Below are 24,971 nucleotides of genomic sequence, written 5' to 3'. Positions count from 1 at the left end.
AAGAGAGTAGAAAAAAATTTAAAATGTGTTAAATATTTGTTAATTAAATTTATATTATTAAACTAACTTGTTGCGTATATTGTGTACATTAAGGTTTTTGGAAATGGTGAAAATCTTGACACAGCAACTTGATGACAAAAATATCCCTTACAAATGTGAATTTCTAGCTGTCTTAATATGGTGGATACAATATCGGCATTGTCAGAACTTCAAACTTTAATAGTAAAAAGTCATAGGTTAAACAAATCTTCAAAAGTATTCTCTGTTTCGTATAAAGTTTTTGTGAAAGATAGTTTACAACAATTATTATTAGTTATGTAATTAAATTTGAGACAAAATGAGATATTCTGAATATCGAATTTCTCAATGTGACATATTGTCATTCGCAGCACATGTGTTGGTATTCATCGAATTCGCACTACATACAAATTTAGCGATACTTCTCAATATCTTGTAATTAACTAATGAAGGTTCTAGAAATAAGAGATGGCCACAATTAGTTATTATAGCATGATTAATTTCATTCATTGATCGTATGCAAATGACGACACCGAGTTGACACTGTGGCCACGCCAAGCCTCACTCTTCTAAATATTCGATTATCCATACGTTTTCTCTTCTTTGAAGATCTTTGGACTGTTTGTGATTTGTCCCATTCCACTGACGTGTTTAAGACCGGTAGGGATGTAGGTTTCCCGATATTGATCACATTGCCCGCAGCTGATCACGTGATGCCAATTAATGTTATTTAAATCTGACGCTGAGATGTTTCTTCAATATTTCTTAAGTAAAATATTAAATCTATAGCTCACGAATAGGGAAAACTCGAAAAGAACTTGTAAAGAAAATTTGATGAAGGTAAGAACATTCTGTAGTTGCTTTGTGTATTAGAAATATACGTATACACACTAGATAGAAATAAAATTAAAGTAAATAGTTGAAATAAAATAGAGTTCATTAAGTTTTAGAAGTATGTCTTATTAATAATCCTTATTCTGGATTTGAATACTACGATATGAAACTAATTCGTAACAATGTTTCTTTAATTCTTTGATGTTGTTTTTCTGCTTTTTTTTCAAAATCAATTATGTTTCTCCATAGCAATCATTTCATTGCACGGATATGTAGCAATTACAATAGATTTGTTTGTATTGTTTTATGGAAGTAGTTTGAAATGAATTACAGTCAATATGAACAATCTTTTATGATCTTAAGTGCTCTTAAACCTATTTCATAGCTTGTTACGAAGTTGGGATTTATAAAAAAATAAACAAATAGGCATCTATTTATGCTTGAAACACAAAATCAAATTATGTTGATATTTTTCCTTGTACTTATCATTTATCGAATGGACAATATTTTTTCATCATTTTATATAAAAAGGAAATTAACCATGTAGAAACTTCATAGAAGACAATGCATGAAAATTAAAGCTTAACACAGTTTGCAAAGAGACTATCGTTTCACGTTTTACCATTTTGTCTAGAAAACTTTAAAAACAATTCTTGATTTAATGTTATAAAATGGCGTTTATAACAATTGCTGTTTTTTTTCATAAAATATACTTTTTTACTAAGGAATTTTATTTCTGATCAATTTTCAATCCAATAAACTTTGCAATAATGATGTTATATAATGTTTTCTTCTGTAAGAACATTATAAGAATAAGATATTTTATATGTAATTACTTTTCATTGGATTTAAAAGAAATATATTTGATTTTTTTATGCAAATCGACAGTCCGTCAAATGTAGATATCCAAAGGCATCTATTGAACTTCGTAAGTTTTCATAAAGTTTGAAAACTATATTTGTCGCTTTTAGATATCAAACCATTTATAAAATTTGGTATCATAGATTAAGCTTGTTTTTATAGATCATTTACTACTACACTTTTTTTGGAATGTTAAACTGGTAAGCAGATTTTTTGTCTTTCTCTCAGTATTCTGTCGTTACGAAGATTTAAATTGACATTTTAGAAATATCATCAGTTTTAGGTATATAATGTAATGTAAACTAATAAAACCCACAATGACAGGAGATGAAATATAATAACAACCAACTTTCTGTCGTAATACTGTCAGACAATTTAATTCTTGGGTCAATATTATAAATAGATAATTTTGCTTCTGAAGCATTAGATTTAATACTTAATCTAGAATTGAAGTCCGAGCATTTTACAATGAAATAAAAGGACAAACTGTTGTTGGATGCTTAATTGCGGTACTGTAAAACCTGCATTTGTTTGAAAGTGTATTTTTTTGAAAAAAAAAACTTGTTTATGATGAAGAGTATCAAAACATACTTACCCAACTGATAAACTCGTGACAATAATCAAAATGGAAAGTCCGTATAACAAATGACAAAATAAGTTCTTTTACGAAATTTCTTGTTAAATGTTAATAAAACGCTTAAATTAAAACTGTATTGGATTTTAAAAATAATAAATCAAATGCACATACACAAAGTTTGTGATGAAAAACAACTTGGTTTAAGGTTTAAGTACCAGTCCATGTAAAATTCAGACACTGCTATAAGTAGAGATGATTCATAGTGTAAAAGAACCCAAATGAACAAACGACGCTTTTTCCGTCTACATATGCTTTTATACGAAACGATAGTCGGGTCGATCCGTATTTTTGAGAAAACTTTATTTTCATCCCCACTAGAATTAACAAAAATGAAACTAAATCAAGAACAATAACTCTTGCACACTACAAATTGTAAACATAAACTATTTACAATTTATATCGAAAGTGCAATAACAAAAGAAACACTAAGACTTGTTATGTGGTCTATAACTGTTTAGGAGTTAGAAATTAAAGTGAATTCGGTTGGTTAACATGCATGAATCACCTCATGCCTGATTTTCATAAAGACTGCTACTTAGATCCTTAAAAAGTCATAACTACCAACCTCACAAAATGGTCAATTAATAAAGGCGTAAATCCGATCAGCTTGTGGTGGTTTTTCATTACATGTGTGTAGAACTAAAACGTTTGGCAGGTGTTTGAATGAAGTAATGAAGAACTAAATTAATTAACTCCAATGTGATTTCAACTTTAAAATTCAACATTTATTTTAAAACTTCATTTTTTGAAAGCTCATAGACTGCTTATTATTTGCTCTTTCTAGTTCTTAGTTCTTTTACATTTATCATTAATAGACACAGTAAAAAGCTGTTTGTCTATTAATAACAGTTAAATCATGTAAAGGTATACCATTATATTTTTAAAATCTTGATTTAATGAAGCGATTTATTTCATACGCTCCCGCGTACAAAAGTGATATTGCAATTAATGATATTTTTCTTGCTTTAGAAATTGTCATTCAAGACCTTAATAGGTAATTATCATTAAACATGTGTTAATTTTCTGAATCGATAGGATATAAAGGTCTCATAACTATTTACAAAAGTCTTAATACTAGACACGATATTTAAGTTTGAAATATTCGAAATCAATTTAATATATTTTGCGTCAGCATGATTTGTATGTCTTGTTCAATGCAAATATGTCATACATCATTTTATACACACGATGACATGTGATGCTAATGTATTTGAAATTGAGTACAAATGATTTCATTAACCGCTTTTGTATGCAAGTCCCCAATAAATAATCACCGATGAGAACCAACAAAATTAGACAAGCCGTATTGAGCCGCGGATAGAGGCATCGGCGTTGCCCAATGTAGTTACCAAGGACCAACCATGTTTGTCTTTGGACAACCTAAGTGGTCAATATAAAAAACATAATATTATCCTATAGTATTATCTTATATCATATTTCATCGACAGACAACTGTACCTTTTACATATTAATTGATTGGATAGTTAAAAAAAACATAATGATCTTTTCACAATTTTTATGAAGTTTGCAGTTTAGTTACTAAAGTTTATACGCAGATTTCAAGATCATTGTCTACTCTCAGTTTCGTACAATATCTGCTAAAAGTAATTGCGCTTGACCTTTTAACAACATTACCCTACTGTTAAAGATCACACAATATGATTGTAAGCAACAGTTTCATTGTAACAGAGTAAACGATGAAATCCGAAAGATACAAAGACAAGCACTTCACTGTTCAAAAGTTGTATATATAAAATTGATCGAACATTATAACTTTATACCAAATAATAACATGACATCATTACTAAGTCTTACAATCAAGCGGTGTTGTCGTACGGGTTATTATGATGCAATACTGAAAAGGCATGAATAACTCGGTTAATTTGTAAAAAATCTCCAAAATATTTGTTTTACCCAAGATTTTCCTAAAATCTTATCAATAATTGTCTTGAACAAACGTTTTATAAAGCTGATGGCACTAAGTAGAGCAATTTATAAAAGGAAATATTAATATATCGTATTTATACCTTCAGTATAAATGTACCACTTCCAATTCATCTAAGTTGTATCTTTCTTGTTGAGCTTACTGCTCACGTAAGCAATAGTTCTAGAGGCTATAATTCAATCTTCCGTAGTTTCATGTGTCCTGTCATTAGCAACTGAAGCAGGTAATGAAAATATCAGATTCATTGTACAATGGCCTTTAAACTCTTTATATGGACTTTTCTAGCTTGTTTGGTTATCTTGTTTTCCCTATTTCTCAACATTGTGTGTTTTATTGTTTTGGTTTTTGGTTTTAGAAATATTCTGGTATCAGAATTAAAATTAAATTTATTGCAACCTTTATTGTAACAGTTTTCGTTTGAGAATTATAACCCACTAAACCACCGTCTTAAACGTGGGCACCGCCTAACCTCGAGTGCTAAAGGGCGTGTGTTAATTCATCAGCCGAGCCACACCGAACAAATTTCATAGTCAGGCTTCTTCTCCATGAACGTGGTATTTAAAGGGATAGAGTGAAGATTGAATGGCTCGAAGTCAGAATAGTGTGCCGCATGGAATGGCATACCAACCTGTGGTATGTTTCATTTGTAAGCTAGCACAATAAAGATCCGTATTATCGTGACGGACTAGAACAAAGTATAATCTGTTTAATTGGTGTTTAAGCCCAAGTAACAATATTTCAGCTATATCCAGGCGATGAACATGAAATGATAATTAAATGAAAAATGGGATGGGACACAAGGAAACAAAAGCCGACAAGATTTGATTGCCACTGTAAATAGGAAGAGGTGGCGCAATTTAGTCTCCTGTGGCGAGGCCGAGGCTGTTACTAATGTCCAATACTAGAGCAGGGTTCTTTAACATGTTTGGAACTTGGCGTCTACCCAAGTGAAAAACTATGAAGCATGCTATGGGTACCCCATTCCAGCACCTGGGTACACAACCCAGTTGCTCAGTGGGTGGAGCGCCCTAGCGCCATATTTTTAGACAATATTCATAGATAGAAAATCTATCATAAAAATGCACTGTGATTTTGATATTTTTACCTATGGACTGAACCAACATTTTCAAAATATACATGTAAAGCATAATGAACAGGTACATGACGCACCCAACTTTTGTCTGCTAATTATAGGAATTTGAAACTTCATTGCCTAGAATAATTGGACATTAATAATAGCCATTTATTCCAAACATATATCATTCCCTTGTCGTTATAACAGAAAATATTCAAATGTCATCCGATTGTTAATAAATTTGAATATAAAATTCTCTAGTACTAAAGTTATTTGCTTCATGAATGGTTATAACACCTGATCTTACTCCAATTAGCAATGCTTTAACATTTTAATAACATTTGCTATCATATATTATGTACAGTACCCGCCTTGTTAATCTAGTGGTAGACGAAAGTATAATTACTGAGAATTAACTACTACTCAATTTTCAAAAGAAACATATTGGTCGAATGATTATGAGTCCTAGGCGTAAGCATGCACAAATACAAAGAGAATTTTTATTTTTATATGTCATTTCACTAAGCCCTATTTCAAATTATGTATATAATTATATATACAAACAAAGTATTGTATGTTGTTATTGTACAGTAACTAACATTTGGCAAGTGTTGTACATTTATCATTTCATATCTATATGTTTTCTTTTTTTTTTTTTGGTTATTTTTCAAATAATATAAAATGCAAATCGTCAAACCATTTTTATATAAATATGTTTTGACATTTTATAGCAAATCGTCATAGTGTGCATCGCAATTTATAGCAAAGGCTACAAAATAACTACATTGTACTTGGAAATACAGATTTTTTCCCTTTTCCATCGTGATATTGGGTAATTTGTTATGAAATTTATCTCACAGGCATGGGTGTCAAAATTTTTACATTTAATTTCTTATCGATTCAAGTCAAAATTAAGAACTGATGCTTAATAAAAACTTACATAGTTACCGATTATTTCAATCGTGAACTGCGGGCTAATAAAATGTAATGTCAGCATAGTACCAAATCATTTTACACAAAATAATCTATGTTAGTAAAGAAAACAGACCAATCAAAAGGCATATCATTAATCTAATTTAAATGTCTTGCGTAGTGTGACAACGGTTTAGTAAAGTTGTGTAACTTTCCGTATTTTATGTTGAATTTGCCAGTGCGATTTAGACTCTGAATCTAAGGATTTTATGTGGAAAAACTTATCAATGTTGGTGGTCAGTCCAAACTTAAATACTACCTTTCAGAAAATACAAAAATACCAGTCATACTTATATGCTGTACAAGTGTTTCAAGGAGTAACATCTCACCAACGGCATAACAATCTAATACATAGGATGATATAAATCCAAAACCTAATTGTTTACAAGAAGTACTCAAACCAAAGATAACAAAAATGATGCGATGTTACAAAACTAGAACTAGACATTGGATATAATAATATTGAGTGCCTTTAATCATTTCATTTCTAACCAAACTTAAATTATTGACAGCAATTGTCGTATGTAGTTTAAAATTGCTATTAACAACGAAGCGAAAATGAAAAATGCCAACCGCTAAAAAAGTAAATCAGAATCCTTGTTACTTATCTACGATTTTAATTAAAGGAAAGTTGTTATAATTTACCCATCAATCACCTCATGAAAGTGACATTTGGATCGATCATATTTCTTACAATTTTTGAGCTTGTACATTGCTAAGTCTACGGTCAATTCTTACACTCCTTTCTCCCGTTTGTCATATTTGAATTTGTTTGATAAATTGCCAATTTATCAATATCCGTACCAATGGCACTGGGTTCAGTCACTGCATTCGATTGTATATGTTTACAATGTTTAGTTTCTGGATTAATGTAATTGACTATATTCAGATGGAGAGATTTCATGTCGCGTATTTTCGCGGATAATTTAACGATTGTGTTTGATTAAATCTCAAAAATTTTCTGAATATTCATAAGCAAATATATATTAACCTAAATTATGACATCTAGATGACATACTCTTTTCTCAGAAACATTTTTTCTGCTTGTTGAAAATTTTAAGCATTTGAATCGTCAGAGTGTGTGTTCTATCTGTAACGGCCGCCGATGTTAGATTAATGTCATATATTTTTCTATCTCTAACGGCCGCCGATGCTATATTATTGTCATATATTTTTCTGAGTTAGGTTCACTGAGACACAAACGGCTATATGTTATTCTGTGTTTCCGAGTTAGCATTTTTACTATATGTCTCTAAACCTCGAGATTATAACAAGCTCCAACACAGCGCATGCTGCATTTTATTTTATAATGCATTTATGTATTTAAAAAACCCGTACATTAAGTAGAGAAGTATCAAAAATTAAAGATATATGTATTGAAATTTCATAAACATTTGCTTCGTTTTTAGTATGAAATAGCCAGTGATAGGACTGTCAGCGCAATAACAAAACTTCCTCTATTTTAGTTTATATCTAAATATGACTATATTGATTTTTTTCGGGATGCATTACAATAGAATAGTAGTATAACATGGAGAAAAACAAGCAACGAGTTCAGAATTTACTGAACATAAAATTTAACGATGACTGTAATCATTTAAAGATCTCTAACTTCGTTTTTGATCAACAACAGTCTGCTATATGTCATATATGTCAATTTACACTTAAATGTTAAGGATTGTTAAAAATAATAGGCTTCTGGAGTACAAAATTGTGCCGAAAACATTTGTTTACGCAACACAGCTGGGATTTAGTGTAAATATGTAACTAAAATGGAGTTGAATGCTTTCCAGACAAACAACATATACTATAAGACTCTTGGCAAGACCTTTTGATACCCTATCAATGCCGTAACCTAATATGTACTGCAGCATATAGCTCCCAAAGCATTCCATCATTGTTACCGATGCCGTGGTGGTTACCACAACTAATGTCTCCTTTCAAGATAACGAGCTTTATTGTTTCATTAACTCTCAAAATTGACAGCGCTGAATCTTTCATCGTGATCGAAATTAGGTGTTTGATTCAAACAGGCTACAATCACATTTTGGTCAGTCTCAACCATGCTGCGCTGTAATTCACCGCTTTCAGGCAAGTAAGTGATATAAAATATGGGTAATGAAAGTCAGAAAGAATGATCGCTGATTTGTCTGTTGTTATTAATTTAATCTGGTGTTATTCTGGACTAACATGGCAGGAAAGTCGATCAAAAAGAAATAAAGCGTAATATACCTTGCATTCTTTATGGCTTTATGCAATGGTTCTTTCAATAAAAGTCCTAATTAATCCCAAAAATGTCAGAATATTACTTAATATGGTACAAAATTGCACACATTTCTAAGTAATGAAACCTGAATTTTATAGGTTATTCCTCTTTTTAATTGTCACGCAACACATATTTCACGTTGTCAGTGGAGCAGAATTCCTACACATTGCATGATAAAAAGGCAATGTTTGCCATGATCATAGACCTTTCAGTTGCCTTGGGACGTTTATTCTATTTTTTCTTAAACAGCGAATTTTTTTTTTTCGTAAAGATCGTGTACTTTCAATGGAAGTCTCACATGTTATATGGATTTAAACACAATGTTTTCTCTTGAACTTTCTTATTCATTGTTATGAAAAATGGCGGTTTATCAAATTCCCCCGGTGTTATAAAGTGCGTCATAAGTTCAAAATGAAAAGTTCGTACTTTTAAACAACAGTTTGCAAAATTCTGGGTGTTTGAGCTATCCGAGTTCGAGCGAGTGAAGTTCGACTGTGTTTATCTGTTAACTCTTTAACCCATTTCCAAATGGGCTAGCTCCTTCTACCAAATATGCAGCCCGGACCATGTTGACCGGTAGAGTACGCGTCATATGCTTTTCTATAAACACCCGCCGTGTATTTATATTTCAAACTTTTGATTTGTACATGCATTCTGTACAGAGTGCCAGTGCTTCAGCTGAAATGTGTTGGATGCAAAGAACTTATTTTGCAGTATTAGAATTTCATAATTTGTATGTTACGATTTCAAGTTCACAAGATTCGAGTATAGTATGAAATGGAATCAAATGTAGTATTTATTGGAGTATCAGCAAGTTTAAATAACTTGCAAGAATAGAAATGTCTGGTCTTATTATGCGCGCCATTTGATGACAAGGATGCACATAATGAAGTCATGTAATAAAGCAATATTAAGTCCTCAAATATTTCGAATATTTTCTGTGTAAAAGTTTAACAGACATACGATTTTTCTGAATCGTAAGTGACGTCAAATAGCATAAATGCCACAGTGGAAACATTTTTGACGTTTTTGCGGGACAAAAGTCGGGAGTTTTTACACTTGCATTTTGGATTTTCAGTGTTACGTGTACAGTAAAAAATAAAACTACGGCTGTCTGTATAATAGAATACATAACGTCATAATATTAAGTATAAACAAATAGACTTAGAGTTCCATTTGATATAAGCATAGGCGAGTCCAAGGGAAGGATTTATTTTGGTGTTAATTCGTTTATCACTGATTTTTTTGTGCCCCCCCCCCCACCATTAGTGCCTCCTTAAGTAATTCTCTGGATAAACTACTGATAATCGACTGCTACCTTATTATGCTTGCATTAACTTAACGTTCAACGAAAGTTGTAATCTTTTTTCTATGCGACTTCGGCGTCCTCAACAGCATTTACAATAGGTCGTTAGTCTAAAACAATGCTCGTTTGCACTTAGATACTCTTACTATTCTTGGCAATATCAAGTCTTAGTATGCCAGTTGTGTAATGCATACACAATTAAACTATCGCAAGACCATTAAGTCACTTTCAACGATGCAGTTAAAGACCAATTGATAAGGACTTCTAACAAAGAAATTGATTTTGTTGGTGTTAGAGGATAATTTTACAATTGTTAAATAAAGAGAATGCTCATTTGTTCAAAGGAAATACTAAAGCGATAAACAAGTCTTTTATACATCATGTTTAAGCATCTCATATTTAATATCAATATTTCCTTAATGAGTTAAGGAGTCGTATTAGATATAAAGTTTTCTTTAATAGTTCATAGAACTTTGAGAATATCATTTGCAGTCGTCTGAATATAGCTGAAATATTGCTGCTCGGACGTTAAACCCCAACAAACAAACAAACAAACATCATTTGCAGTGTTTCGATTTCTATAGTTAAGGTCTCTTCTCTGGATCTTATTTCTCATTTGTTCCTTCCTTTTTTTCTATTTGTTATCAATGCTTAGTTTTATGACCTAATACCATAGTTGCATTCAATTCCTGTATTTTGTTCCTTTCGTGAAGTTCTTTTTAATAAATGTTAAAGATACATTTCTGAATTTCATTAATTATTCATCACTCATTGTGTACACTTATTATAACGTTTACGCCCTTAGATTTTTGATGTCCTATAGTTGACACTTCGGTATGTTTGCCTATATTTAATGAGGGATTAAGAAAGGGATTCCGATTTTTATATAGGTTACAAAATATGGTTTAGTTTCCTTCGAGCAGATTATAATTGACCATATGGAAGTTTTCGTCTCGTTACCAATTTTGTTGTTTTAGCCCTTTCCGAAAAAGTTAACCAAATACACAAGGCGGGGCGGATCCAGGATTATAGATTAGGTGGGGAGCACAGTTAAAATTTTTTGGGAGTTAAATATTTGAAATATTCTTCTAGAGTGGGTGCAATATAGATATCTTTGTGGTAAAATTAACTAGAAATTAAGGTTTCAACCTAAATCGCCTAAATCTACCCCTGACAACCCATCCTTTGCAAATTTTAGGGAGGGGGCGCACGCCCGCCACGCCCCTGCCTGAATCCACCCCTGCAAGACTAATTCTTATTCTTGTTATTATGCCATGTTATTATTAACAAAGCGTTTCACACACATGAGTCTTGCCTGGGTTTAACTGATTAAAATATCAACAATGAATCATAATTTCATTCTTGTCCCTTTTCTCAACTCTATTACTATTTTCTATGCAATATGTCCCTAACAACCTTTTCACGTCTTACAAAATGTATTTTACAGCTGCTTGACATGTACAAATAATTCTGTATGCCATATTGACTGCTTAGTGCGAGTCTGGAATGTTTCACAATACTATGTACTTCTTTTTCCCAACGATTGTGTGAACCATTTGGACCATGAAGATTCCTAAGTGAAATTCTTCCTAGTACAAAAGACAATCGTTAACGTTGCTAACAATGTCTTTCTAGTATAACTAATCTTCAATGACGGCTTCTCAAGTCCGGAAATAAGCAATACCATAACCGAAAAATGTACAATGATCGTAAATACAAACTCAAATATAAAGTAACTTAATATAAGATGTTTCAACTTGACGATGATCGTTAAAGATTTCTGGCAGCATCCTCTGTCTGTAGGCATATTGATGTTCCACCAAGTAGAAAGGTTAGCTTATTCTTTTCAATCACACCAAGAAACTTTCCGAATTTCCGATATAAACTGCTGCTCTGCCATTCAGAATTATATTGATGGAACATATATGGTGTATATTCATCTGAAATTTGCATTGATCGGAATTTCTCAAAACTCCGAGTGTGATTGTTTCTTTGGAAGTTCAAGTTATGATTAAATGTAAAGAAATCTTTCATATGAATCAATCATAGTCCGTAGTAGAAAAGGGCACGATAAAACTAGTCGATTTGATATCTTTACAAGACCATTGGGTCAATGAGTTGAACTCGGTTGTATTGTCGCCATGTTACAAGTTGTTAAAGTTGATTCAGGTCAAAAACAAAGAGTCCTGAACTCAATGTTCGGGTTGTCAGTGTGGTTTTACAAAATGTATCAAGGTAGTGTATCATTAATGCCATTGCGTTCACGGTGACAACTGTGGTGCAATCTGGTCCTCATATTATTAACGTAAGTTGGCTGTTTTTGAGAGAGAGAGAGAGAGAGAGAGAGAGAGAGAGAGAGAGAGAGAGAGAGAAAAAGAAGAAGAAGAAAACAAACAATTTTTATCTCAACAAAGGAGATATTTTTTTTTAATGTATTATGTTTATAACGGTTGCTTTTTCATCTTTCTCTTCAATGTTGACATCTTGAGTCTATTTGAAGGTCCATTCTTTGCTTTGATACTTTTATTTTTTTGTAGGAAACGATTTGGTATTAATTTTGGTGCGATTTTTAGCAAGTTCAAGATACGGGACCTCCTTGTGTTTTAGTCCGGTTTGTTCCGTTTCCACATACTGAATCATTCCGAAAACTTGTTCAATTAGCATAAGATATGCCATTATCCACGATACCTTTTTATTAAGGTGTGCATGTAAAATACAATGAGAGTTTATGTATCATATAACTGGTAAATATGTAAAACATATCTTATTTTACTTTTCCCAGCTGCCAGTAGGGATGTCTCGTAATGTTTGAATCATTTTCCAGAATCAAGTCTGGACGAAGTTGCTTGTTTTTACCTCTTTCAAATCTTATTTCAATTTTTCGGGTAAGAATTATCCCACTTCATTAACATACAGTCGAACAAACTATCTTAGTAAAGATGCCATAAAGCTGTCATCTAAATTTAAAAGAGAGATGTAAGGATTTAGTATCATCAAAGCAACCGATCACCGAACAGCGATTGGCGTCCTAAAGCGTACATCTGTACCTTAGTAAATTTACTCAAAACAAATGTCTACTGTGCTTATAAAATACTCGTTCCAAACCTGAGATGCTTACATGTAGAATACTTGTGCAGTATATTTGTATGCGTTGTCATAAAATATAATCTCCATTCACTTTGTTTTTTGTTTTATTTTTTTTTTCATTTTATTTTGTTTTTTTTTAACTCTGAAATTAATTGTCATGTTCAGAATTAGATTTAATTAAATAAATTCAAATTTGAATTATTTGTGACATAATTTATGCGTGTAGTTCGGCCATCTATTATTTTCATGTGGATGATCTTGATTGAATACAGTAATTAAACCTTGACCATTTTCCAAAAACGTCAAGCATTATTGGGACGTTTCCATAGCAACGGTAAAACAATGGTTGTTTTTGCCAATCAAACCTTCCCTTAAATGGCTCATTATCCGGGATTGAAAACGCAAGATTGATTTTGTTACCTTAAATCAAAGACAATTACGGATCAGTAGGCCTGAACAATTTCTCTTAATTCCAACTCCATACGACCTCTTGCGTAATAGCCCGTATGGGTCGCGGTATAAATTGTCTAATTTTCTCGTCACAACTTCAGAGCTAATCGCGGAGAATCGTATTGTAAACACTTTAATAAGAAAACGTTTCGTTTTGAACTATGCACAACCATTGTTAAGATGTTAAACTAGAGAATGTTTATTGTTTATACTACAGAAATAGAACGAACTGTCTGGTAATATCTGACTAGACTATATTTTGACTTTTTAAAAATTGTTTGCAGAATGAAATAAAAACTTAATTCGTTTTTAACCTATAATAAGAAATACGGTTTAAATTCAAGCACAAGGCTGAATTTTCTAGTACGTTTATATTCACCTTTTCTGATAAAATTAATTAAAAAATCTTTTATTTTAAATAGACATGACTGACAGAAAAATTCCGTGTTTGGAATTGCGAATCGAATTTATTAATCAATTCTTACTCCTACAAAAAATATACTCAATATAAAAGTTGCTTATTATATTACATTCCATACTTTCTCCATAACGTCACAGCAATCGATATGGTGCTGCACCTTTTGAGGGTGTTGATGCAGAGCAAATATAATGCTTCAATTTGCTCAAAACTACTCATGACTTTAAATGCGAATTAATATTGGCAATTGAACTTGAAAGGAAATTTTCGATATTTGCTAAACCTCCCCTATTTGTTAAATTTATTTAATGTTAAAAAAGAAACATAGAAACTAAGGAAACAAGACATCAATGTGAAGAAGTTGTAAACAATTTTACAATATATTGGTACGTTACAGGTTCCCTATGGGCTACTCCTTAGATATATACGCGCCCCGTGCAGGTCCAGGTATTAAAAGAATAGGCCTGCAGCAGCGCTAAGCTTGTCGTAAAAGGCGACTAAATAGTGCTCAGAACCCTAGCCGGGGGCTAGGGCGCTCTGCCCACAGAGCAACTGGGATGTGTGCCCCATGTGGTGGAATGGGGTACCCCTGGCGTGTTACATGCTGGGGTTGTCAGGCTATAATACGGAAAACCTGACCGCTAAATATAGTGGTGCACCGTGTTGGGAAAAATGCCACGTTCCTCGCACGTTAAAGAACCCTACTGTGGTATTCTCCCGGAGTAGGAACCATAGGGCTCCGCCACAGAAGGCTAAATTGCCCGACCCTACCCACCTCTCCCTATTTCCACTGGCAATCAAAATTTGTCGACCCCGCATTGTCCTTGTGTCCCATCCCTTTTTCATTTCATCATCATTTCATATTCATTTTATCATCAATTTCATGTTCATGGTCTGAATATAGCTGAAATGTTGCTGCTCGGACGTTAAACCCCAACAAACAAACAAAATAGATATATACGCTCACTATAGAACCTTTTAGATGATTCCAGTCTACTGCTGTGCGTACAATTAATGAGTTTTTATTCAGGTTTGTAGGGTGGTATAACTATTGCTCGGTTATCACGGACTTGATTATCAATGATATTTTTGGTGACACAATTTTTGTACGATGTCGCTCTGATTTGGTCTTTGAATTGTAATCAGATCATCTGGAGAAAGCGCTGGTATCTGCCTCTCAACCACGTTGAAGAAGAATATCAGCCGTTTTTGCTGGCATCTAGTTTGCAGTACTGATAATTACAGGTCTACTTGTAAGGCTCCCTTCCTTTCTGGATTTGTAGTCTCTTGTGGTGATTTTTGCCCCTCTCCTCTGTACTGCCTCGAGTTTGTTTATTTCCTTTTGGGTGTACGGATCCCAACTTATTGCTATAATGTTTTAAAAGCAGGAACAGTGTTAATGTTCAAACAATGTAACACAGTTAAATAAAGGTAGCTGTGGTTGGAAAGATATAAAAAATTTCGTAAAATTAACAGACGTTGGTGGAAGACAAGGGTGAGAAAATTGGAAAATGGGAACAGACGTCACATTGTACAACTAAAAACAAGCCTAGTAACAAAAAACTAAAATTAACTGATTAAGACACTACCATTTAAGTCCGGCGTTTTGTTTTGTTTTCCATTACTCGTACCAGTTAATTCTTACTGAACTCATTATTTCTGGTTCGTTTGATACGTCGACTAAAACGCACCCATTGATACAAACCAATTATGAAAGACCAAAATGTGGTTCAACTGGATCGATCTGCATAAAAAAGTGCACATGACTGCATAAGATAACCGTAACCCTATCCGTTGTTCTTACATACAAAAACTTATAGCCAATAAATGTCAAAAAAAAAATTAAATTGACAAATTTGAAAACTTTGCAGCACAAATTAAAGCAACGTTTTAAAAAAAAAGTTGATTAGGATCAACAAACATATGATTCAAAAGGATAGGAAATGATAGAACCAACCGAAGTACGTATTTTTTTAATGATCCAAGAATCTGGATAAGTTTTTCCAATTTTTAAACATTGTTCTCTACAAAACATAATTCTAAATTTTCTTATTGATATAGTTATTCGGGCATCTATTTACATTCCATAAAAATGATGTACGGAAAATACATGTATGCCTTTTTAATGTCATCTAAAACTTCAAATGCCTTTTCAAATACAAAGTATCAGCATTTCTAAATATTATGCAGATTTAGGATAATTCAGTGATATTTTCTTATAATTCAACATAATGACAAAACTGATTCAACTATCTGATAAAAATACATGTACCTGCTATAGCATGTTCTATGATAAGCGATAGGGAAAACTTGTTTTAAATCCAAAATATGTTTATGACATGTATTACCATCCTAATGTATTGCCCCAATTATATCGCCTGTTTATTCACTCCCATTTACATCGAAATTCCCGTACAATATTTTGCTACGTAAAATCGGTTATGTTGAATAATTACTTGTATGTATAAGAGAATGAAGTACATGTAGGTACAATATGTTACTATCTAATATTCTAGGAGGCTTAGTGAAAGAAGGGACTAAGGGCAGATACAGGACCGACACGCCGGTTGAGTCTCCCAACCCCCTGTGACCCTTTTTTAAAGTAAGGTTTTATGTCAAATAGAGGTATCCTAACTCTGATACTCCCATCCACTTCCGGTGTCTACAGGAAACCATTTATATTACAAAATTTTCATCAAACTACAGTTAAACAGAAAATTTAACCTTCAGAGCATTTGCGTGAAAGTGAAGCAGAGTATTATATTGTAGTTCTATAAAATATCAACAACTCTTTGTGGTTGATGATGTTTAACAAATTCTCAGTAAGCAAATTAAACTTCAGTATGTCGTTAGCCACACATTCGCAAACGATTTTCTTTGAAACTTAAACAATTAGTGAAAACTTCTTCCTAACTATGCCACTGCAAAATGGTCTGATTTTCCACGATAAAACATGATGTTGAATGTTAAATCAGTACCGCCATCTATTTACAAGGACTTAAATTAACGTATAGTAACAAATTTGTATTCAGCGAAGATATAGCTTCTAAATTATAGCAGTAGTTATTTTACAAACATGTTCCAATTTGTTTCCGGTGCTTAATTAAGAAATCTATTTTAAATATTGCTGGCAAACAATCAGATTTTACCAAGAGATGATTCTCGATAATAAAGACAAAAATGAAATTAGTATCATTAGTTAAAACATCAATGAAAGGAAACAGCTTTGATTTTTTAGCATTTATTTCGGACAAAATGAAAGTATCAAATAAACTCATGGGATTCCGTCTCGAGCTCCAAGCATTAACTCCTGTTTAGAATATCTTTATTATATAACAAAACAATTAACGACCATGTTAAAATGTAGGAAAAAACATAGTATTGTTTGTATGACTATTGATTATCAATATCTTGTAATTTTAATTTCGCGTTCTATTTCTTATCTTAAAACCCAGTAGTGCTAACCCATACTGAGAGACAAGTTTTATTTCAATAAACTCGACAAAGGAAAAGTAGCTACGTATGGAATGGTCTGATGTGAAATATTTATCTGCGTTTAACTGTAATTGCATATTGATGTCCCGCACTGTGATAAGAACCTATTGTAAACTTCTTAATTGGATTTTGGACAAAGCACCTGCAGTTTATCGATACAACATAATTTATTTAGACTACATTTCACGTATTTAATGTTCATTCCATAGTCATCAGGCCCTCTTCAGGGACTTTCTTACATGAAACTCCAATACTTATTCAGATGGTTATGAATTGATTTTTCAGATAAAATAACATGTTATGCTCGTTTTGTTTTTTAGCGCAATTTATGTCAAAAGATTGCATAACCATTACACGATTAACTTAAGCAATCGTTTAATCCATGTTACAAGTACATATACATGTGTGCGCGGGTTTGGTCTATTTCAATGTAAAGAAGTCTTATTTACATTATAAGATATTTTTAGAAGCGCAACTGTAATGAATTATTTATGTAAAATAAATCCTGTAACTTGAATGAAATATATAGTCTAACACCAAACCATCCATGAAGAACCTTCAGGAAATCATTCCTTATTCACCGATTTTAACGGTGGCAATTTCATGCTCCGCGTTCGTATTGAAATACACCTGAAATGATGCACCGTAACGGAAGCGCTAAAAATGTATAAAACTAGTCTGACCCACCAGGTCTGTACAAGTTAACCTGAGTGATTCAGGCTAAAAACCACTAATTCCACTTCCCATAGGCTTCTATGCTAATTTCATAATATTCAATGGCTTCTCTGGACTTTACCTTAACTTTAACCTGCAGAGGACTATATATCAGCATGATTCTACATATGTCAGCTCACAATCCTCAGAATGGCATGTGGGGTTAGCAGACTTGCAGTGCAGTACTGGTCACCGGAAGTGAAGTGTCTATAAATAGCATGGGAAATCCCAGTGTTTTCACACGATAGTGGTATATTTAGAAATCATTATGGAGATTAGGCTTCACATCACAAGAAGCAAAATGCACCTATAAATTGTACAGAAATGTTTTTCCTTTCAGAAACTGTATAAATTTTTTAAATGAGATGAGAACTTTTTTCACAGCACTATGAGGAACAGGGGTAATTTCTGCGTAGGACTATTTTTGCCTACGTTCCAAATGCTCATTGGTTGAATTGGTGGTCTGTAACCTTCAGCCGTTATATTCCACTCACTATCGACCACTACATTAACCTTTTATTGCCAGTGGCCGATAGAGGGCGTAGTTAGTAACAAGTCAAGACAATAGCGGTGGTTTCCAAGTTTCCGTCTTTACCTTGTTATTACCATTTGTTATATATACGGACTTTCCTATTAACAATTCCTTAAGACTATTGTCTTGATTTTATTAGTTCGGTTATAATATTATTACCCTACGTTTAGTTGTGAAATAACTATTTATGCAGAGGAAGGGGTATTTGAAAGGCATATTTATTTTTTTTTCAAGAAAAAGAAGAAATTAGAGAATCTGTTGTAAACATATTAGAAAGAAGTAACTGAGTAAAACTTTATGGTGATTTAAATGTTCCCTCAGTTATAACGGCTTAGGTAGCACTCCAAGTAAGAATCACGCAAAATGTGATTCATGGTTGGTAAGCCTACACATTTTTTTCATATTTTGTTTAAAACTTTACAGTAAAGGGAGATAACTTTATTGGATTTTCAATGTGGATTATCCCCGAAAAGCAGATGGGTTGGAATGAATAATAATACTTTCATCATATAGACCCAGAAAAGCTTTTTAATAACAAAAAAACAGAATGTGTGGCCTTTTTTAAAGTGTATCACATATTACAGAATTTGCATGATTCTTACAAAGTCTGATTCTTAAAAAAACACAAGGGAAGAAATCGCCAAGTGCACAAAAAATGTAGTATGGGCCTGACAAATGTTGACGGCACGTGGTTTCTGTCCAAGAATAGTTTGAGGACATTCGCCGAATTATCGTAAGAAAACTTTAGCAATGAAAATAATATGCGTATTAAAGTATTCCTCACAAATTTAAAAGAGGGCACTGAAATTATAAAATGTGTTGAAAAAATGGCATAATTTTCAGTATAGAAACTTCAAATTATTAAGTATGATACCTCTTTTGATAATAGCCTTGTCAGTAACAAGTTTTTTGGTATGCTAGGCTGTCCATTGCCGACTATGCTAAGCCTATATTTGTTAACAATGTCATGTCACAAAGTACGCCAGTACTTAGACATATTTTGTCGAATGTTAATGTACAAAGAAAGAATAATAACTAACCGATTTTTCACATTGTATACTTTCCAACAGAAACATTATAGTTATGACACACAGAGAAAAAGTCTAATGCTCTCTTTTTGTGTTCTTCTATACGGATAATAGACATAGACAACAGACGTTGCATTTAAAGTTGATTAAAACCAAGTTTTACAAAATTTGTACAGCTTTCAGCATAAAAATAGCTTTTAAAAGACTACATACTTTACAAGTTTGAATATTTGATATGGTTTAACTTACATTTGCTAGAAGCATCAATTTTAATATAGTTCAGTGTATTCATGACTTTTGAATAGATTTACAACTTTGCAAAGTATGGTTTACATGTTGCAAAAAATAAATTTCTTTCATGTCCTATAGTCGTATGTCTCTTGATTAATTAGTCTTGGCAACTAATTAGCCGTCGCGTAATTGCTTGTCTTTTTTTTAAATCTCTGTACATCTTAGTATTATACACAAGAGGAATGCTGTAAAATATATCAAAGATGGAAAGTAACATTAGAAAGAGAATAATATAGACAAGACAGCAACATTATAATACCAAGGCCTTTGGTATATTTTATATGATTTTTTTACCTTGTGATTAAGATACAATTAGTCGATCGAATTTCCAATTTCTATATATGCAAAAAAGTTTTTTTTTTGTCGTCTGTATTATTGTCTGGCGGTTCTGTGATATAGATAACGTATTATCTTTAAACAATCCTAATTTCGGGGATTTGATACATCGCATCTACCCAAAAGAACTTGAGATAAAGGATACTACAGACACTGTGAAGTCAGCCTCATATCTTGACCTACACTTAGAAATCGATGGTAAAGGAAAACTATTGACCAAACTTTACGACAAACGTGATGACTTTTCATTAAGAATTGTTAACTTTCCTTTCATCTGTGGCAACATCCCTTCGACACCTGCGTATAAAGTGTTCATATCACAACTCATACGTTATGCTAGAGCTTGCAGAAACTACGCAGACTTTTTGTATCGCGCTAGAACTCTAACAAATAGGCTTCAGGAACAGGGTTTGTTGCTACAAGATTGAAGTCATCAGTACAGAAGTTTTATGGTCGTCATCATGAACTCGTGGATCGTTATGCTGTATCCATCTGCACCATAAAAACTGATTTATTCAACGGGTCATGGCTTTCCTTTCCTCGTTTGTCTACCCCGGACTTGACTTTTTATGAGCAACTCGGCTGGTGTTTCTAGAAAAGCAGGGGACGCTTACCCTACCGGTGCACCTGGTCCATGCTTCCAGTTTTTAGTGGAGTTCGAGTTGCTCATTTGCTTTTGTTACTTTGTATGTATGATTTTAGTTACTTTATGTTCTTTGTTGTGTATGTCTGTTTTCCATGTCGGGTTTTTGTCCCTGGATTACATTCTTTTGATTACCGCTATAACCTTGGTTCCCTTGATTACTCTTGCAAATGAAGAACAAGCAGATAGTGTTCTGAGAATATCATGTGATTACTTTTTTAACTGTCACGAGACCATTTATAACAATGTCATAAAAATGACTCAAAGAATATTGAAAGTTAACTCTTAAACCAGAAATATTGACAGATATTTCAGTTCAGTGCAAATTTAGATACGCTAACGACCTATTGATGACCTCCTATTTCACTCGTATTTTGCAATATAAATATGGTCCCTTCTATCATTCCCCTGGGTATCATTACCGTCGTTGTTTTTGATTATGTTTATTCCCCGTTCGTTATTTCACCGGTTACTGTTGTACGTGTAAGCAATAGAAAATAGCACTACTTGAAACTTTGCTAATCTCTAAGTCACTCTAATATCTTATCAAGAATTATGGTTTTGTATAGTTTCGGAACGATTGACGCAACGTTTGCAGTAAACTTATTTAAAAATTATATCAACTAAAATGAAGTTTTCCACTACAATGCAATTTCTCTAGCCTCTCGCAATTAAATAAACTTAGTCTATTAGTTAACAAAATGAAGTTCGCATCAAATTGGAATAAGTTAATTTTGCACAAAATCTGTGCATTTGAGTCGAAAAAATTATCTTTCCTACACGACGAAAATGGCGTCATGCGGAAAATATACAAATCTGACTCCGGAACTATTTTACCCTTGAATAAACAAATTTATACAATGTACACTGATAAAATCGATGGAGTTCTTATCCCAGATCAAAAAAGGCTTGAAGCGCAACCAACAAGATCAATTGAAAATATCTTAGCAGAGTTTATAGGCATCTTTAACTTCTCTAATTAAATCAACAAGGAGCGATTCTAATTACGGGATTTGTCAGCTAAATCCTGATTAACTTTGGTCTGTTAGCCATTCAAAGCGATGGTTCAGACAAAATGTTCCTCGTTATATAATCAAAAGATTAGTTCTCCGGATGGATTTTTTCCAGTCTCCATGGGCTCTTTATTAGTTTGGTTTATGACACAAGTATTATTTATTTTAGCAATTGCCATTTATTTTTTGCAGTGATTTCTAAGATTACAGTCTCAGCGAATAAGCTCATGTAACTTGTGCCTCTAAATCATTCCTTATTTGTCATTCTCTTAATGCCTTTTTCATTCTCTATCTTTTTATCATAGTATCAAGATACATTACTGATTTTCGTTGCTTAGCTACAATGGAGTAAATATACCAGCAGGTACGCATGGGGCACATTATTCTAACATTGGCCCACAGTCGTTATCCTTTCCCCTTAAATACCACCAGGCGTGACTTCTAAATTTAATGGTCTTTGGTGTGACTCGACCGGGTTAGATGCCACGACCTTCAAATACTGAGGCGAGACCGCTGCGGAAGTTAAACACCATGAATTTTAATTCTTTGGTCGTTGGTATGACTCGGCCGGGTTAGAAGCCAACGACCAAAAACTGAGGCGAGACCGCTGCGGAAGTTAAACACCATGAATTTTAATTCTTTGGTCTTTGGTATGACTCGGCCGGGTTAGAAGCCAACTACCAAAAACTGAGGCGAGACCGCTGCGGAAGTTAAACACCATGAATTTTAATTCTTTGGTCTTTGGTGTGACTCAGCCGGGTTAGAAGCCACGTCCTTCACAAACTGAGGAGAGACCGCAACGGAAGTTATACACCATGAATTTTAATCTAAAATACCATCTGAATGGCAGATAAAGAAAGTACAGAATTTAATTTCTTTATTTTATCCTAGTATTCAACATTAACAATACATTTTTTACGACGCAGTCGGTATAGTTTCGCTCATTGCCCTTTGACCTTAAAGACGCTGTTTTATGGAAACGCATATCACCTGATCGCAATACTGTTTCCCGAATGGCCAAATACTGATAACTTAGTGGCGTTCGAAATAACTATATCTAAAATTGAAATTGCGTGCCATGTATTATTTTCTTGAATGAAATGTAGAAAATTTTAAGTATAAAAAAACAAAATTTTACTGCTTCGGCTATCTTTTTTAAAAGATAGTACTTGTTAAATTTTGTATTACTTATTTGCATATACATGTGCTAATTAAAAAAAAAATTAAAGAAATAGTAGAAACACAAACATAAAAATGAAGAAATGTTTCATTTTTAAAAAGACTTACACACAAAATATTACCAGACAGATCATACAAAAATGTTATGCATATTTTGTAATGACACTGGAATTAATAAGAAGCGAAATTATCTCCCTTCCGGTACTTTCTTTTAAACAATTGTCGCACATTATTTTCAAGTATGGTTGGTTAACATGTAATTTATAATTATGTACATATATCACTCATGGATTGCTACGACAAATATAAGATGTAGTATAACTGTTTTCGACCTATAAAGTATTAAGTGTAAGTATTTGTAAGAATCAGGCAAAATGGGAAAAAATCACCATTCTGACTATATAATTTCACACAAGGATGCTTTATCGATATTTGATTTCTGCATCACTGCAATTGCTCAGATTTTTTTCAATAGAATGTTAGAAAAATGAGGTTTTTTTGGCAGTTTTCTGTCCTTAAAATGTTTATTTTCAATGCCTTTCAATGAAATTACAACTCAATTTTTACAAAAGTGATCTGAAAAATCTTGTCTTTTTTCATTATGATGGTAAAAATAGTCAAATTAAACTTTCAAAATGGTGTTTTTATACCATGTTTCCCCCACTGCCTGATTCTTAGAGAGACTGATACTTAAGCACCAAAATACTATCAACAAAAATATTTTCCTTCATTTTATTTTCTATTCAACTTTTTCTAACATTGAAATACTGAGAATGAATTGTTATTCGAGAGTCCTGTTTGCAAATATGACACCTGCAGACAGGTTTTTGTTCGTTTTATTTTATTCCAGTCAGATTTTGAGGAAATTAATTTATCTGTTGCCCCTGCATGCCCCGTTTGTTGTATACAAACTGCAGCAGCAAACACTATCGCATCAGTCTGTTTTCTCCGAGACATGATACGAGTACTGTAAAGTGGCCATTATATTTGGATGATCTGAAATGGGAAATAATAAGATTATGTAGCGTTCGCAAGTTGTACTTGACCTCGTAGCACCGCTTTTATCTTGTTTTATAATGGCACTCGTAAGAGTCAGGTATAACAATTATCGTCAAATTTAATGTACCAGTCCCCGATTTTATGCCATCATACTTAAAATCAAAACATGTTGTAAAATTATTTTTAATGGTCAAATCTTAAATTGTGTATTCTTGAAAAAATCCATATCATATGTATTAAAAATGTGAAACAATGTTGCCTTTCACGCCAATGCACGTCTAAGTTCTAACTTTTCTGATTGCTCGGTATAAGTATTAGTAGGGTAAAGTAGTTTTAATCCATTTACCATAATTATATGGAAGTTGGATAACACATTATAAAAGAATACAGATAAAATAAAAAAAACTAGAAGGATAAAAAGATAGAAGGATAATAATAATAATAATAATAATAATAATAATAATAAAGAATAATGACAATCGCATAAGTGGTTTTGTATAGTTGGGGTTATTCTGTAACCCTCAGTCTGTTGTAATTCTTTGACTATTAATTTTTATTTCATGAATGCCTGACTATATGATGGACTGGTACTTATAGATAAAACAATTATCGTTACTATACATAGGCCCCACCAGTCTTTATTCGCAACAAAAACCCTGACAACAAGCTATTCAATGGGTGTGTAGCATGCGGTAAATGTGTACAAAATGACTAAGGCCTTTGTGTCAGAACGTTTATATTTCAATACTCTGGACTATTAACGAAAGGGAAAAATAATGACAACAGAATGAAGGTAAACAAGATGTACATGTATGATAAACGCATGCCTAAAAATTTATGTATATATTATACATAATACATGTTCATTGATA

The 24,971-nt window shown here is 32.8% G+C and overlaps 1 protein-coding gene across 2 annotated transcripts in view; it reads left to right on the top strand.

Annotated features, from left to right (window-relative positions):
* Positions 1 to 615: 615 nt before the first annotated feature.
* The window catches only part of LOC148619803 (putative vesicular acetylcholine transporter-B), an 89,382-nt gene continuing 65,026 nt past the window's right edge, over positions 616 to 24,971 (top strand). The window contains exon 1 of one of the 2 annotated variants that reach the window (XM_088580081.1): positions 616 to 858. The gene's annotated coding sequence lies outside the window, so the exon portion shown is untranslated. The remainder of the gene's footprint in view (positions 859 to 24,971) is intronic. The other variant, XM_088580080.1, reaches the window with a different exon arrangement.

Source organism: Perna viridis, chromosome 4, assembly GCF_037379345.1.
Source record: "Perna viridis isolate PV_CMFRI_1.1 ecotype Kerala chromosome 4, ASM3737934v1, whole genome shotgun sequence".
Taxonomy (NCBI): domain Eukaryota; kingdom Metazoa; phylum Mollusca; class Bivalvia; order Mytilida; family Mytilidae; genus Perna; species Perna viridis.
Note: the sequence above shows the minus strand (reverse complement) of the source record. Positions and strands in the feature narration are given on the sequence as shown.